Here is a 16,043-nt window from a genome sequence, read left to right on the forward strand (position 1 = left end):
GTGGAGGTCGTAACTCCGGGCATTTTTGTACGTTGTCCGCCATTTTCCGCTTTCTGTTTCTGCTGTTGCTCTCTGCTGGAGAAGAGTGGTAACTTTTTTCCAACTAGGCTTATAAACATAGACTAAAATGAAGCATTTTAATTAGGAAAATATCGATTTTTTAATAAAAAAATCGATTTAAAAATCGTAAAACAAAAAATTGCGATACTGACGTGAATCGATTTTTTCTGCCACCCCTAATGTATATACATATATATATATCGTGTTCCATGAGTGCGACGATATGAAAAAACTGACTGCCCAAAAACACTTTTCCTGAATGGGACCAGACAGTAACCTCTAGACCCTGCTCTAATTAACCTGTTTGAGTTTGTCTTTATAAATTCTTTTAACGGAGGTGAAACTTGTCCGTGGAGAATCTTGTAAACTAAGGTAGTGTCTGCATATTTTATTATATTTTCCCAACTCAGCAATTCATGTTTCTTCAAGATGTTACAATGATGGTGTGAGTTGGGTTTTTTGTCGGGTGTTGACTTTTAGAGCTTGCTTGTATGCAATTTCGACAGGCTTTAATGTGGACTTACATGCCAGTGCCCAAGTTGTTATACAACAGGTAATATGTAGCATGAACATCGCACTTATATATATAGATATAGATATAGTTTCAAGAGTCAAGAATCAAGAGTTAAGTTATTTCAAATGTATCTAAAATTTGACTGGTTGTATCTTATTCTATTTACATTTTTTTTTACTTGTGGCTTGAAACATAGCTGTGTATCGATAGTAATTCCTACGTATTTAAACTCCTGAACCACTGCAAGCTTTGTTCCATGTACAAACACATCAGTAGTTTGAGATATAAGTGAGAATGTTTCAACTAGTTTGACACATTGGACATAGCAACTCATAAATCTTGTGCAGCTTGGCATTTTGTTTTAGCGTGTACATACACGACTGCATCATCAGCATACATCTGGAAAATTACATTTGACGGACAGGAATTGAGAAGATCATTTATGTACAGACTAAACAATAGTGGTCCCAAGACCGAATCTTGAGGTACACCAAGAGTATTGTCAGAAGTCGCAGATGTAGTATTGTGTACTCTAACACACTGTTTCCTCTGCACAATATATGATTCTATCCATTGCAATGTTTTCACAAAAAAGTTAAAATATGACAACTTGGTTAATAAAATCTGGTGATTCACAGTGTCAAACGCCTTCCTCAAATCAAGAAAAAACAGCTCCTATAACACCACCAGTATCAATTTTAGCCTTTAAATTTTCCAGAAAGAAACAAATGGCTGTCTCAGTAGAATGTTTTTTTCTATCTGAGACACTTCATTTAAATTAAAAACTGGAGCAGCAGTGTTCAGAGGGATTGTAAGTTGGATTTGTGGACAGGAGTTGGTGGCCAGATTTTTCACAGAATCTATAAAATATGTGTTTAGGGCTGTTGCAATCTCATTTGAGTCATGAGTTAGATTTCCATTTATTTGCAACTCCCTGATGTTCTTGTTTGTAGTATTATTTCCTGTTCGTTTCTTTATGTTTGTCCAAATCTCCTTAGCATTGCCTCTTGCATTGCTTATGACATTAACAAAAAAGTTTGCCTTTGCGGTGTGGAGTGGAGAAAACATGTATTCAAACATCTATTGTGTGTAGATTTTGTCTTGAGGGCTATCCTGAGAGCATGATGCCACTGTTTCATCAGTGACCATATTGTACTATTCAGCCAGGGAAGGTGATTTCTTTTCCTCGGTTTATGTTTTATGTTTTTCATAAAACCCGGCATTGTGTTTCTGAATTACTGTCATGAATGCGTTGCAAATATCATCTACCTGTTCACAGGTGAGGTGCTCAGACCAGTTTATTTCACTCAGGGCAATTTCCAAGTTTTTTATTTCACACTTTAGTAGTCTTAATTGTTCTGACTTATTACTGGGGGGCCAAGTAAATCTGTTTTTTGCTAACTTTCTTGAGAACAGTATCATGTTGTGGTCAGACAGACCTGTAAACATGTTGAACGTTTTTTCTATTCTTTCATATTTGTTGCTGAAAACCAAATCTATACATGTCTCTGATGAATTTGTTACTCTAGTGGGTTCTTTGATGAGTTGTATGAGATCAAAGCTGTTGGTTAACGATCTTTCTTAAAATTAGATTCTTTAAGAATGGCTTGAAGTTCCTCATAAAATACACTAGAGGCTGATGGCGGTCTGTAAATTCCAATCAATGTGACAGACATTTGTGGGGAGAGGTTATTTGCACATGACCATTGTACTTGTCTACACTCTAGGTGTTCTCTAACATAAAACATCACCCCTCCACCTCTGCCCTCAGACGTGTCTTTTCTGAAAATATTGTATCCCGGTACATTTAGCCCAGCCATTGGGGAGTTGGTGTGAAGCCATGTCTCGGAAATACAAAGGAAATCTAGGTTTGACTCATATAACAAATGTTGCACTTGATCGCATTTAGATGTTATACTACATATATTCAAGTGGCCACCAAGCAGGCCCCTTGATTTGGCTTTTAAGTCCCATATAACACAAGCATGGTTTAGAGTCTGGACGAACTTGTACTTACAGTGTTTCATAATAACTTTATTTAATTTAACCAGGTTGCGGCGCGATGGAGTAGGCATCCAGCTGCTGAGCCTTTGGCCATTGGCGCGCCCTCGCTGGAGAGGCTACTGCCGCTGCTGGGCTGTCACCCGGGAGCGACATGGTGGAGAGGGCATACAGCGACTGAGCCGTTGGCTGTAAGCGACGAGGGACCACCGGGAACAACGGTCCAAATTGCAGCAATGGGATCCAAGCTAGCTGATGGAATAGCTGCAGCGGAGGCCCAGCCAGCAACGGTGGAAGCCAGGTTAGCTGATATGGTAGCTGCTGAGAGGGTGCAGCTAGCAGTGGTGAAGCCTGGGCTAGCTGTTGGGGTAGCTGCCGTGACGGCCAGGTTAGCAGCGGTGGAATCCAGGCAAGCTGCTGTTGTGTTGCGGCTAGTTGAGGTGGTTGGGCTAGGCGAGGGCTGTGGTGCCAGATGAAGATTATTTAGGCTCAAAATGCCCATTGGTGACGGGCCAGGGTTTGTTTCAACGTCTACGGTCAGGACAAGAATAACTGTGAGGTGTGCAAGCCCAAGGAAGCGACCAAAAGCTTTCGTGTAGCCATGTTTACTTGACGGCATTGTAGCACCGCCAGTGTCCATGAGTCTTATATACAGTAAGTGTTGGCTACCTTTAGCTGGGATGTAGATCTGGTCATTTTTAGTGAGAATGTGCAGGCACAGAGGACATAGAAACAGGTACAGGATCACTACAAAAGTACACAAAAAATTTAGCAGTAGAAATTGCAGTTTTTTGAAGGAGTTTGACGGAGCGTTTAAGCTACAGGCGCCTGCGCGTGTGTCTGTGCGTCTGCTCAACATCCGCCATGTTCTGTCTTCAGTCTCTGTGTGTCCACCCTGTTATTGTCTCTCTTTAAACTAGATATGAGACATATGAGACTATCATGTTGTAGATGAAGAAAAAATTCGAGCTGAAATAAAGTTATGTTTGTGCTTCTTAACAGTCAGGTGGATGAGTCAGAGTTAACAATGAACCTGCAGACAAATCGTAGTTGTCTCACATTAGTTATTTGTGGTGTCAAAGTTTTTGAGCACATAAACGGAGACATTTTGACCCTATCAAATGATGATCAGTAAGCGTGCGCCGAAAATCTGCCCTTAAACTTGTCAAACACTGCTGGAGAAATCTTGATACAACCTGTCATCTTGATTCTTTTTCCCAATACCTGAATTTGACTAATTTGATTAATTTAAACATAAAAAAAAACATCCTGACTAAAAGTTGACTAAAATGTTTTTTCATCGACTAAAACTAAATTAAACCTGTGAAGAATAAAAATGACAAAAATATGACTAAAACTTATAAGCATTTTCGTCTAAAGATTAAATCTAAAATGGGTGTCAAAATTAACCCTGGATCAGTGGATGACCTGCCGTACACGTTTCTCAAAGCTCACAAACAAACTGTCATGATGAAACTGCACGCCATGTTTTGTTGACAACCTTTGTTCCACACCACAATACATTTTAATTTCTTGTGCACCTTCAAAGGCTTCTACAAAACTCAGCTCAATCAGCCTGATTGTGAATATCTGAAGAACACACCCAAACCAGTGAGAGAGAATCTGAGCTGACTGATAACCGCACGGCACTTCGGTGCAGATCTGATATGCAGCATCTTATTGACATGGCATTTGTAAATATGTCTGCCCTGCCTCCTTATCCAGACGCCATCAGGCGCCACAGTCACTTATGTACTAACCAGTGAGATAGCAAAACAGTTTTTATTGTCCCATATCACTTTACTAGATAATCAAAAATGGACTGTTCCTGCTGCTTTGTCGTGTCTTTATCTGCTTGTAAAGCAGCAGAGAGGCATCAACACAGTAATGTGCAAGTAGTAAAACTGTAAGTAGCACCCGATGACACTAAGCCCCCTGAAAATAAATTGTATATGGTGTCAACATGGGCGCTTTAAATTAGACAAGCAATAGTTGTCAAGTAACAGATGTGGAGCTGTGAGGAACGATATGCCTCTTCAGAAGGGAAATGTAATCTTTTATGTTCAGGTTAAGAAGCACTGCAGGTTTTATGTCTGCACCCATTACGGCAACATCTTTATGGGGTTTCTGGAGCAGAAATATGACCTATCATAACCCTGTCACTGGTCATTTTATTTTCCATAAACATCTCAGTGTTGATTGTAACTGTTGCCTCATCACGACCGTTTCAACAGTCCGTCCGTCACGTCTGGTCTCGTCTCCCTCTGTGTGAACGGCCCTGGAGCTTTGCCTTTCATGTGTTTCGTGTTGTGCTGTTGGAGGGTGTCAGGGAGGTTTTGTTGCCTCGGTCTCGTCACTTAAGGTGGAACCTGGAAGGTGTGCGGTGTTTTGTGTGATTCACATTCACTTTATTTCTTTTAAGGCTCATTTATATAAAAACAAACATGTCTGTTTCGAACTTTGCAAATGTCCCTGCCCTCATACTTCCATGTGTCCTTTATGTCGGCATAGATGCAGCCAATAGATGCACTAGAGGGCGGAGTTAAAAGTTTCACACATCAACAAATGAGGGGACAGTAGAGAACGTTGTGAGTACTTTTAAACGGAGGCAGTGTTGTAGACAAAGGTGGTCACATCATCACAGCGGTGCCTGGATAGTTTGACGTGTGTGGTTGTGCTGCTGCTGTGGTCCTGCCAGATGCCTCCTGCTGCTGCTGTTATCATTAGTCACACTTCTGTTGTTATTATACACATATGATTATTGTCACATATGTATACTATCAGATATTAATATATACTTTCAACATATTGTATCACAGTAGCCAGAATTATAATTATAATATTATTACTTTCATTAATGTTGTTGTAAGCTACTGTCATTACCGTCCGACCTGCATCTCTCTCTGTCTCTCTTTCTGTCTCATAGCTTTACCTCCTGACAGCGACACTAAAATAGTCTATATCATCACAGAACAAGAACATGATTTATTTTTTAATATCACCTCTCCTATTTATTTTGTATTTTCTTTCAAGCTGACTTGTTTCCATTCCCCATCGTCATGTTTCACTGCCAATGCACATATATCTTAAACTGTTTCTATTGACCCGAGGGTGATATAATAAATATATATAATTATATATATTTACAGTAGGAATTTCCAGCTACTCACTGAACAGGGAAAGCTGAAAACAAGTTTCAACACACAGCCTTTAAAGACACAGTGACATGAATCACACATTATTTATCCTACATACTTATCATGTATAGACACCTATCCAAATGCAGTGTTACCACGTTCTGCTCTTGGTACATGTTAAAGAAGCATTATAGAGTTTTTATTTACTGTATTCCCTCTGTTCTCTTTTTGTGTAAAACTATAATAATGTTTTTTGTCAAGAAATCAGTTTAAAAAAGTCTCAGTATTTGTTTTGACACAAATCATAATGACCAAAAAGAAGATATTTCAAGACAAACATTTGGTACCAGCAGTAATGATGTTAACAGAATTCAAATGGTGCAATATCTGTGTGTATATCATACCAGGAAGTACTGGCAACAACAAAGGAGGGACTCAAAAACAAGTCAGTCAGAGTCAGTCCAAAATAGTCAAGTCAAGGCATCCAAAAAATGCTGGGCAAGAGTCTGAGTCAAAATACAGAAGATGGTTCAAATAACACGAGGAACAAACGAGAAGAATTGCTGAAATGCTTCCTAGACACAGTGAAGATGATCAGGCGCAGACAAATATAATGACAAGGAATAAATACACAGGGGAGGCTGCGTAATGAGATTCGGGTGAAACTAATCAGGGAGGGGAAGGAAGGCCCATACAGAATCTGCTCCCACAGACTCTCTGCAGATTTTAGGAATATAGCTGCTGCTTGTAAAACTCAGGAAGTCATCACTGTCTCCTCCACCTCCTCGTGCATGTGTGTGACAGTCGTGTGTTGTATTCAGTCAGCATTAAAATCAAAGTCAGTGGTGTAGTGAGAAATGTCACAAATAAGATTTGCTGTTAATGGGTTAATAGGAACAATTCTTAAAATTACTCCAGTATTGAAAACGGCAAAAAAAGGCTGCAATGTAACGTTAATGGGCAACTGAGCACCGTCAGCTTACATCCACAAAACTGCACCCAACAGGTAACCCACAAAAAGCTGTGTAACAGGTAAAAATATACATATAAATTCAGTTACAGGCACGGCTAAAAATGAACTCCAGGCGGGCCGGCAGTGGGTGAGAACAAAGATGTAGTTTTTATTTTTCAGAATAAACCAAAGTAAAAAGTGTGTAAAAAAAAAAAAAAGTGTAATATTTTAACATCTAAATCTCTATTATCAAGCTGCAGTTCCTTTTATTTTGAAAGTCAGTGACACAAGTGTAACCTTTGATCCCGTGGTCTCATTGGTCACCGACGTGGAGGACTCCAGCCATGAAACTTTGCAGCCCGAGGATGAGGTGGCAGCCTACATGGAGTTCAAGACACCCAAGGAGGATCCTTTGGAGGGTTGATGGTGGTGGAAGGAGCATGCTAACATGTTTCCTAACCTGGCAGTGATTGAATGTTTTCACCATCCAGTCAAAGAGACGTCCAATTCAAGAACAGAGAACCAGCTTAATGTGAGGGACTGGAGCCTGGGGGGGTTTGATCACAGGTGCAGGTCGGGTCACGGGACTTTTATTAACAGGTGTGGCTTTGACTAGACACAATGACAGGTAACGGGTCAGTTCTGGTACTGAGCTTTACGAGTGTGGGTTTTCAAAACAGACCTGTGCAGGACTCTGGTGCACACTCTGGCCTGTTCAGCGTGGCTTATCATTTAAAGCAGCCCTGGCTGTGGGGTTCAGGCTCCTCCCAAAGCGAGCCCTTCTGCACCTCAGTGCTCTGTACCTGCGCCCAGAGGGCAGTGGGATGAGGTTCTGACTGAGTGGGTGTGTGATGTCCTTCTCTATTGAAATAACAATGCACACAGTGGCCATGATGTTTACTACTGTGAGGTTGGGTGAGGGGAGACCAATTATCCTGACAGCGGTGTTGGTTATGCGTGTGAGTTTGGCCCTGTTAGTAACTGATATCATGTGCTGATAGTATTTGGTGGCTTCATTTTACGATGTAATTAGTGTGCTGGTTGAAGCTGAGCCATTGTTCAGTGTCACTCTGAGGTGTTTGAAACTGTCGACTGTTTCAGTTGTCTGGTTATTGATGAGAGTGGGATGTTGGGGTGGGGGGATGAATGGATATATGGATCAAATCTGGAATACATGCATCGACTTTATAACCCCACTCAGAGCAGAGTTTGTATAACTCCACTACTGTTTCCTCTTTCTCTACCCCTCCTGATAGGATCAGTAGAAATGTCAGCTCCCTCAGTTTGAGTGTTTGGAGTTGAGTTTACTTACAGAGTCTGGAGATGGGCAGATATGCATGTGTATGAGTACATGTACAAAAGAAAATGTGCAGGTATGGGTGCACTATGCAATTTTTATTTCCATATATTCATAACTATTTTCTTCTTAAAAATAATGAGACGGAGGGAAAAGACTGAAAGTAGGAATGCTTTCAATAATGTTGTCAGACACTTAGGAAAACGGTCTGAGCCTGTCAGTGGCAAACACAAACACTTTAAGTGGATGTACATTAACGGTGCACATACGCCCCGTGTGGTTACGTTCCCGCCTGTTTCATGGCTGCCGGCTGCAGTGCTCTCTCTCGGTGTTGGACCTATTTAAAAAAATGTTGTTCCTGTTTGTCACTTAGACATAAAACCATGGGAAAGTACAGTCCAGGTTTAAACATCCTGACGTTACCCTTTAACCAACTGGGAAGTGAATGTTGAGTAGCTTAGCACCATCTGTGATGTCAGCACAGAGTTCACAGGACGACAGTCTGGTCATTTTTCTCATCCCCAACTCATCAAATTCTGCTGCTTTGTCGGTGATTTCAGCGTCAAACACTGATGCAAAAAGGCACCTTCCTTTTTGAGTGGTATGACTTGCTGCACTTTGTCACACCATCATACATTGTCAGTTTCTGACCTTGTCGGTATCAGCATAACATAAAGAGCTGGAGAGTCCCTATAGGAAGGGAGGCAGGGGAGGTGGATGAGTCCAACAAACCCCAGACTTTCACCCTGGAGCCTGCTGTTCACTTCTTGTGTGAATGTTGAGCCAAACCATGAGGTTTTTTTCAAGACCTAACATGAGCTTTTGTTGCATAAGAAAATAAACATACATACGAGGTGTTTAACAGAAGTTATAAGTTTATTTTGAAGAAGACTGAACGCATCTAACAAGCAGAAACGTACACTTCCTGTGAAAACGTAGGTCTATTTTGAAAGGACAATATGGGTCTCATTCACGAAATGTTAGTAAATCTGTGAGTAGATTTGCACATAAAAAACCTTGGTGTTAAAAACCTACAAAGGATTCACCAATGCTGTGGAAACTCCGATTTGATCATCAGCATGTGTGCATGTTCATAAAATGCCAATCAATCGTAATCTGACAGCGCGCTCCTGCTAGTGAGCAATTAGCATACAGCCCCGCCCATGAACAGCCAGTGACCACCATACATGGAGGTGATAGTTACTGTGGATAGGTGCATCCTGTCGACCTGCGGACATGGAGCAAACGAAGAAAGAGAGAGAAAGAAAAACTTTTCCAATGCTGACACTGAAGTTATTTTAGGTGAAGTTGAGAAAAAAATTTAATTTTCTTCTGTTAGCAGCGGTGTGACAGGGACAGGTATATCAAAGGCTTGGAAGCAGGTAACGGGTGTCGTTAACTCTGTGTCCCCTGTTGTAAGACCCTTCCAATGAAAATGATTTGACATGAAACTTGATGCAAAAAAATACACAAATAAAACCACATCAGCTACAGGAGGAGGCTCCGCCCAGTGATTGCTTGCATCATTATGACATGCTTCCACTGGAGCAGTCAGAATCAAACTCGGAAGGTACGGTGATGTAGCTGATATATTAAGTGTTAAATCTCTGTATGTTCAGCCATCACTGATGGCTCAGTGTTTTGTCAGTGACGCAGGTCTCACAGTCTCACCACTCAAACTGAACATACATCTGTGGAGTTCACTCTGCTGATTGAATCTCTGCTGATTGAATCAAGTGGGAACAGGATGCCAGTTATGAAGTCAAGTTAAATAACCCATTCACATTTTTAAGAAACCTAATCTGAAGCTTAAATCTGCTGAATGCCAATTAAGTCATCTAAATGTGTTTCATTTCTATTCTTCATTCATGTTTAACTTATATCTGTGTATGGTGAACATGACAGAAGCAGGTGTAGATTTTGTTCGTAGCTACAAAAAGATCGGAGCTACTATCATATTAATGAAAGCCGAAACAGACGAAAGTTTCCCTCCCTGAACAGTAGGTCCTCCAGACTCCTGTAGTGAATGTTGTAAAGGCGCAGACAGCTTAAACTGCTAATGGTTGACATAAATATTGTATCCTCTTTGGAAAAACTGCAAACTATGGACATGGAGTCCTGGGGTGACCAGCTGACCCCCTCCATCATGTTAAAGCAGCACTTGAACATTGAATGCAGATCAGTTTATATGCAGAGGCCATGTGGGTCAACTTCAGCCCAGTCGTCCAGGTTTCAGACTGTTAAAGGCTGAGCTGGGATCAGATACTCAACAGACAGGTCTGAATTACAGCTTCCTCACAGTTACATTTGGCTTTAATTCTCAGGGGTGGATCTCGTTAGTCAGTTTGTCTCTTACTGATTACATTTAAAAAATCCAGATCTCGAGTTCCGGTCGAGCGGCCATGATGGAAACAGCTTAACTTCAGAGCTCCCCGATCTCGGTTTTAATACGCCGCCTTTCTGAGGTTTAAACGCAAAACATTTAATGTGATATTTGCCAGGCGGTGTTAACATGCCCAGAGGGAAGAAAGAGAAAGCCGTGCATGTCAAAGAACGAGTTTTATCAGAAGGAGAACGAGAGTCAGCAGACGAGACGAGCGGCAGTAGCCATTTTGAGCTGGAGGAGCTATCAGAGGCTAACGACATGGCTAACGTTAGCTTACAAACTATTCTCCAAGAGTTGAGAGATTTTCGCCGGGAAAACGGAGATGCCCTCCGAGAAATTAAAGAGGATGTAAAAATGACAAATAGCAGAGTGGATGAGGCCGAAAACCGTATAGCAGAAGCAGAAGAAAGAGTGCAGGGGATGGAGGAAGCTATGGCAGAGCTGCTAACAATGCAGGAGAAACTAGAGGCCAGGCTGACTGATCAAGAGGGGAGAGCAAGACGGGAAAACATACAACTCCACGGTATAGCGGAGGGCACGGAGGACAACTCCCGAACGATGGCGGAGTTTGTGGAAAACTTATTGAGGGAGAAGCTGGGAATCACCGAGGCTACAGAACTCAGGATTGATAGAGCGCACCGATCCCTGGGAGCCAAGCCGCCACCAGAAGCCCCCCCACGATCTATAGTCGTCAAATTTGCTAGTTTTAAAACTAAAGAAGAAGTTTTGAGGTTAGCCTGGCAGAAGAAGGGGTTCGTATATCAGGAGAAAAGGGTGATTTTGGACCACGACTATGCTCCGGATGTCCTCAGGAAGCGCCGGGAATACGCCGAGGCAAAGAGAGTGTTGCGGGAGAAAAAGCTACGTTTTCAAACACCTTTCCCGGCGAGACTGAGGGTTTCTACGAGGGGGAGACGTGTGTGTACAACTCGGCAGCAGAAGCCACGAAGGACATGGCGAGGCGAGGTCTCCCGGTGACGGTACTCAAGCCTCCAGCGAGCTGGTCGGACAGGATTAAGACTTTGATGTGGCACTCCGCCCGGGCGCCGAAAGGAGGAGAAAAACCTGCCGAAACTCAGCGACCGGGATATAAGAAAAAACTGGACGCTTTCAGGAGAGAGTGACATGCGGGCATGCTTGGTTTAAAAGCTGGAAATTCACTACACCCATGTAACATTGCCTTTTGATTTGTGTAATACATCCCCAGGTGGGATAAAAATTGAAACTTTCTGCTGGTAGTGAAACATACAGCGAGACAATGATGTACTGACGTTTCCCTCGGGACTTGATAATGTCACTATTGTTTATGGCTCATCTGATCGGGACTTGAAGGAGTGAGTGAAAGCATGTACCAGGTCGGAGCTGTTAGGGAGGGCCCTCCACAACCAGAGCGGTGTGGAAATTATCCCTCCGAGCCGTCACACCATCTCGGCTCCTATAAGGTCACAAAGGCGACCTCACTACAAGGGACTTACCACTTTACAGTTGTAACACTAAAACTGTTCATGTTTTATCGTTCTGTTTTGTTTGTGTTCTTTAAAAGTTTGAGTAGCAAAAGGGGAAGATTGTGGAGGGAAATGACTCGCAAGTTCAAGATTACATGGAGGAAAAGAAAGCTTCAATTAGCTTAGTGACCTACAATGTGAAAGGGGTCCTCAATCCGATAAAAAGGAGTAAAATTTTAGGTAAAATGAGAAAGGATAAAGCAGGAATAGTATATTTACAAGAAACTCATTTATCTGAACAAGAACATGCCAAACTTTGTAGGCAGGGCTTTAATCAAGTTTTTTCATCGTCATACAAGTTAGGACGTAGGAGAGGTGTGGCAACATTAATATCTGCTAAGATTGTTTTTGAAAAATTATCAGAATTTAAAGATAAGGAGGGAAGATATAATATGGTTATTGGAAGATTGGAAGGAATTGAAGTCACTCTGCTGAATGTATATGCTCCACCAGGTGCGAAATGGTTATTTTATAAGCACATTTTTGATTTGATGATATCCAAAGCACAAGGAATAGTGATATGTGGGGGCGATTTTAATTTAAGGTTAAATCCGAGTTGGGACACTTCAGGACCCAGCCATAACCAGAATAATAGTTTGAGTAAAAAAATGAGAGAGATGCTTAAGGAAATGGGAATTTGTGATGTGTGGAGGGAATTTAACCCCACTACTAGGGATTACACGTTTTATTCTTCACCCCATTCAACTTACTCTAGAATTGACTATTTTTTTTTGTATAATAAGGATATTTGCAGAATTAAGTCATGTAGAATTGGAATGATGGATTTGTCTGACCATAGCCCTGTTTACATGGACTTAGACATCAAAAACAAGACAAATACTTTCTCATGGAGATTGAAGCATCTCAGCACTACTTAAAGGAGCAATGAAACTAGAATTGCAGGATGAAATCCAAACTTATCTGGAGGAAAATGATAATGGGGAAGTCTCTCCTCTTATATTATAGGACGCCTGCAAAGCAGTCTTAAGAGGGAAAATTATAGCGAAATTGGCACTGCAAAAGAAACTTTGAAAAGAAAAATTAAACAGATTAGAACTAGAACTAGATAACCTAGAAAGGAAAAATAAAGACAAAACAGACCTGGAAACTACACAAAAGATAAAAGATGTTAGAAGTCAAATAAACGAATTATATCCATTAGATATTCAAAAGAAATTACTATTTCTAAAGCAACGGTATTATGAAATAGATAATAAATCTGCTAAACTCCTAGCCTATAAAATAAAGAAACAACAATCTGAAAGAGTAATATACAAAATTAAAGATCCCACAACAAAACAAGTGAAGTATAAAATCCAGGAAATTCATAATTCTTTTGAAAAGTATTACAAAAATCTTTATTCTCGAAGGTCCCACAAAGGAGACACTGCTACTGACTCTCTTCTTAATTCACTTCACCGTCCTGAAATATCCGCCGAACAAAACACAGAACTACTAGCTGAAGTAACACCCGTTGAACTGGAAAAGGCAATAATGAGACTTAAATCTAACAAATCCCCAGGCTCAGACGGCTATACTGCCGAATGGTATAAGACCTTTAAAAAGCCACTAATACCATTGCTTCAGAGAACATTCAAATGGGTATTCGAAAAAGGTGAGATTCCTCCATCGTGGCGGGAAGCGGTCATTGCAGTGATACCAAAGGAGGGGAGGGATAGGTTGATTTGCTCCAATTATAGGCCGATTAGTGTTCTAAACCAGGACTACAAACTCTTTACCTCAATTTTAGCTAGGAGGCTAGAAAATATACTCCCAGATATTATTAATTTGGATCAGACCGGTTTCATTAGACAGAGGCAAACCCAGGACAATATACGACGTACCCTACATATAGTCAACCATATCAAAATGAACAATATAGAAGCAGTTATATTAGGACTAGACGCTGATTCTGTAGATTGGTCTTTTCTATATAGAGTATTATTTAGATTTCACTTTCACGAAAAATTTGTTGAGACAATAAAAGCATTATATAACAAACCAACAGCGAAGATACGGATTAATGGTGGTTTATCAAATTCTTTTGAGCTAGAACGGGGATGCCGACAAGGTTGCCCTTTGTCCCCACTTCTATTTGCGATTTTCATAGAGCCCTTGAGTCAGTGGATAAGGCAAAATGAGAAAATACATGGAATTAGACTGGCCCAAGGTGAGCAAAAAATAGCTTTATTTGCGGATGACATTTTATTATATTTGGAGCGCCCAAACACTTCCTTCCCTGACTTAATTACAACTTTAATAGAATATGGATCATTATCGGGTTACAGATTAAATACTCACAAATCCCAAGTACTGTCTTTTAACTACATACCCAGCTCACCTGATAGATATCAATTTAAAATAAATTGGGACCTAGAAGCCATGAAATATCTGGGGGTGAGTATTCCAAAAGAAACTGACAAAATTATACAACTAAACTACAGTCCTTTAATTTCTAGATTCAAGTCTGATCTGGCCAGATGGAATTTAGTTCCCTCCCTAGGTTTAGCACAAAGAGTAGAAGCAATAAAAATGAATTTATTACCACGAATTTTATATCTCTTTCAGACCCTACCAGCTGAATACCCAAATGGAAAATTTCACGAATTAGATAAGATGATTTCAAGATTTATTTGGCAGGGAAAGAGGCCAAGGATACAGTACAGGACATTACAATTACCCAAAGAGAAAGGAGGTCTCTCCCTGCCAAATATTAAAAATTATTACTGGGCAGCACAGATAAAAACTCTAGTCCACATATGCAACCCATCCTACAAGGCACAGTGGAAAGAGATAGAATGCCAGATATCAAGCGATATTCCACTGCAAGCTATAATAGGTGATAGTGCATTAATTAATTATCTAAAAGAAGCTAACCCATGGATAAAGACTTCACTCAAAATCTGGTTTCAAATCATTAGAGAACATCAGGCCCAAGAATCCTATCAGCTAATAAAATGGATAGCCTATGATCCAGATTTTACCCCCAACAGGATAGATACTGGATTTAAAAAATGGATAGATTACGGCGTGGTTAAATATAGTGACCTCTATGTGGACGGAGTTTTCAGAAACCTTGAGGAATTAAAAGTCTGACATGACCTAACGAATTTGGACCGATACAGATTTATACAAATCAGACATTATACTGAGAAGATAATAAGAAAGGAGGATTTAGATAAGACAGATTCAGGTATTTTGAATGTTTTTTTAAAGGGATATAAATCGGACCCAGGTCATAAAAGTATTTCAAAGTTGTATACCGCATTAACTGAATTAATGGGTGAGGACACAATTTATATAAAAGAAAAATGGGAAAGGGAAGGGACTTTCACAATGCAATTGGAATTATGGGAAAAATTGAACAAACAACAGTGGAAAAGTACAGCGGCCCTCTCCTGGAGAGAATTTGGATGGAAAAATATAATAAGGTTTTTTAAAACACCAGCACAACAACGGTTTTTAAACAGAGACATTTCTTGTTGGAGGTCCTGTGGAGAGGACCAGGCGAATCACTACCATGTGTTCTGGGGTTGCCCACTGCTCAGGCAGTATTGGGGACAAATCAAAACTGTTATGGAAAAGGTACTGAAAGCAACAATCCCATTCTGCTTCGAAACATTGTACTTGGGTTTGAGACCAGTTACTGTTAAGGGTTTTGAAAACAGGTATATGTTCAATATTTTGTTGTTGGCGAGTAAGAAGGCTCTCACGAGAAAGTGGTTGAAAACTGAAACCCCCACTGTTGAGGACTGGAAAACTGAAACCCCCACTGTTGAGGACTGGATCAATGTGATCCAAACTGACATTTGTACTCAGACTTGAACAGGAAAAGTTTGAAGACTGCTGGAAGTCATGGATTGAATATGTATCCTCCTTTAGATCGGACTTTAGGTAATCTTTAATAGACGAGACTAACCCACTAACTCCCCCAGGTTCTTGAGCTACTCCATTGTTGCTTTTTATATTTTGATTCTGTGATGTTCCAAGTGCTATATTGTCTTAGGAGTACATGTAAGCAGCTAGTCCCAAACTCTGACTCTTCTAGCGTAACACACACACACTTCATACACACATACTCGTTTACAATACCTAGCGGGCACCCCCTCCCCTCTCTGCTCCACCAATCTCCAGCCCGCACACTGACTGACAGCGTAGCCTGTAAACAGAGCTCAGCTGTTTATTTAGCCT

This window comes from Epinephelus moara, chromosome 20 (assembly GCF_006386435.1).
Source record: "Epinephelus moara isolate mb chromosome 20, YSFRI_EMoa_1.0, whole genome shotgun sequence".
In the NCBI taxonomy this organism is placed as follows: domain Eukaryota; kingdom Metazoa; phylum Chordata; class Actinopteri; order Perciformes; family Serranidae; genus Epinephelus; species Epinephelus moara.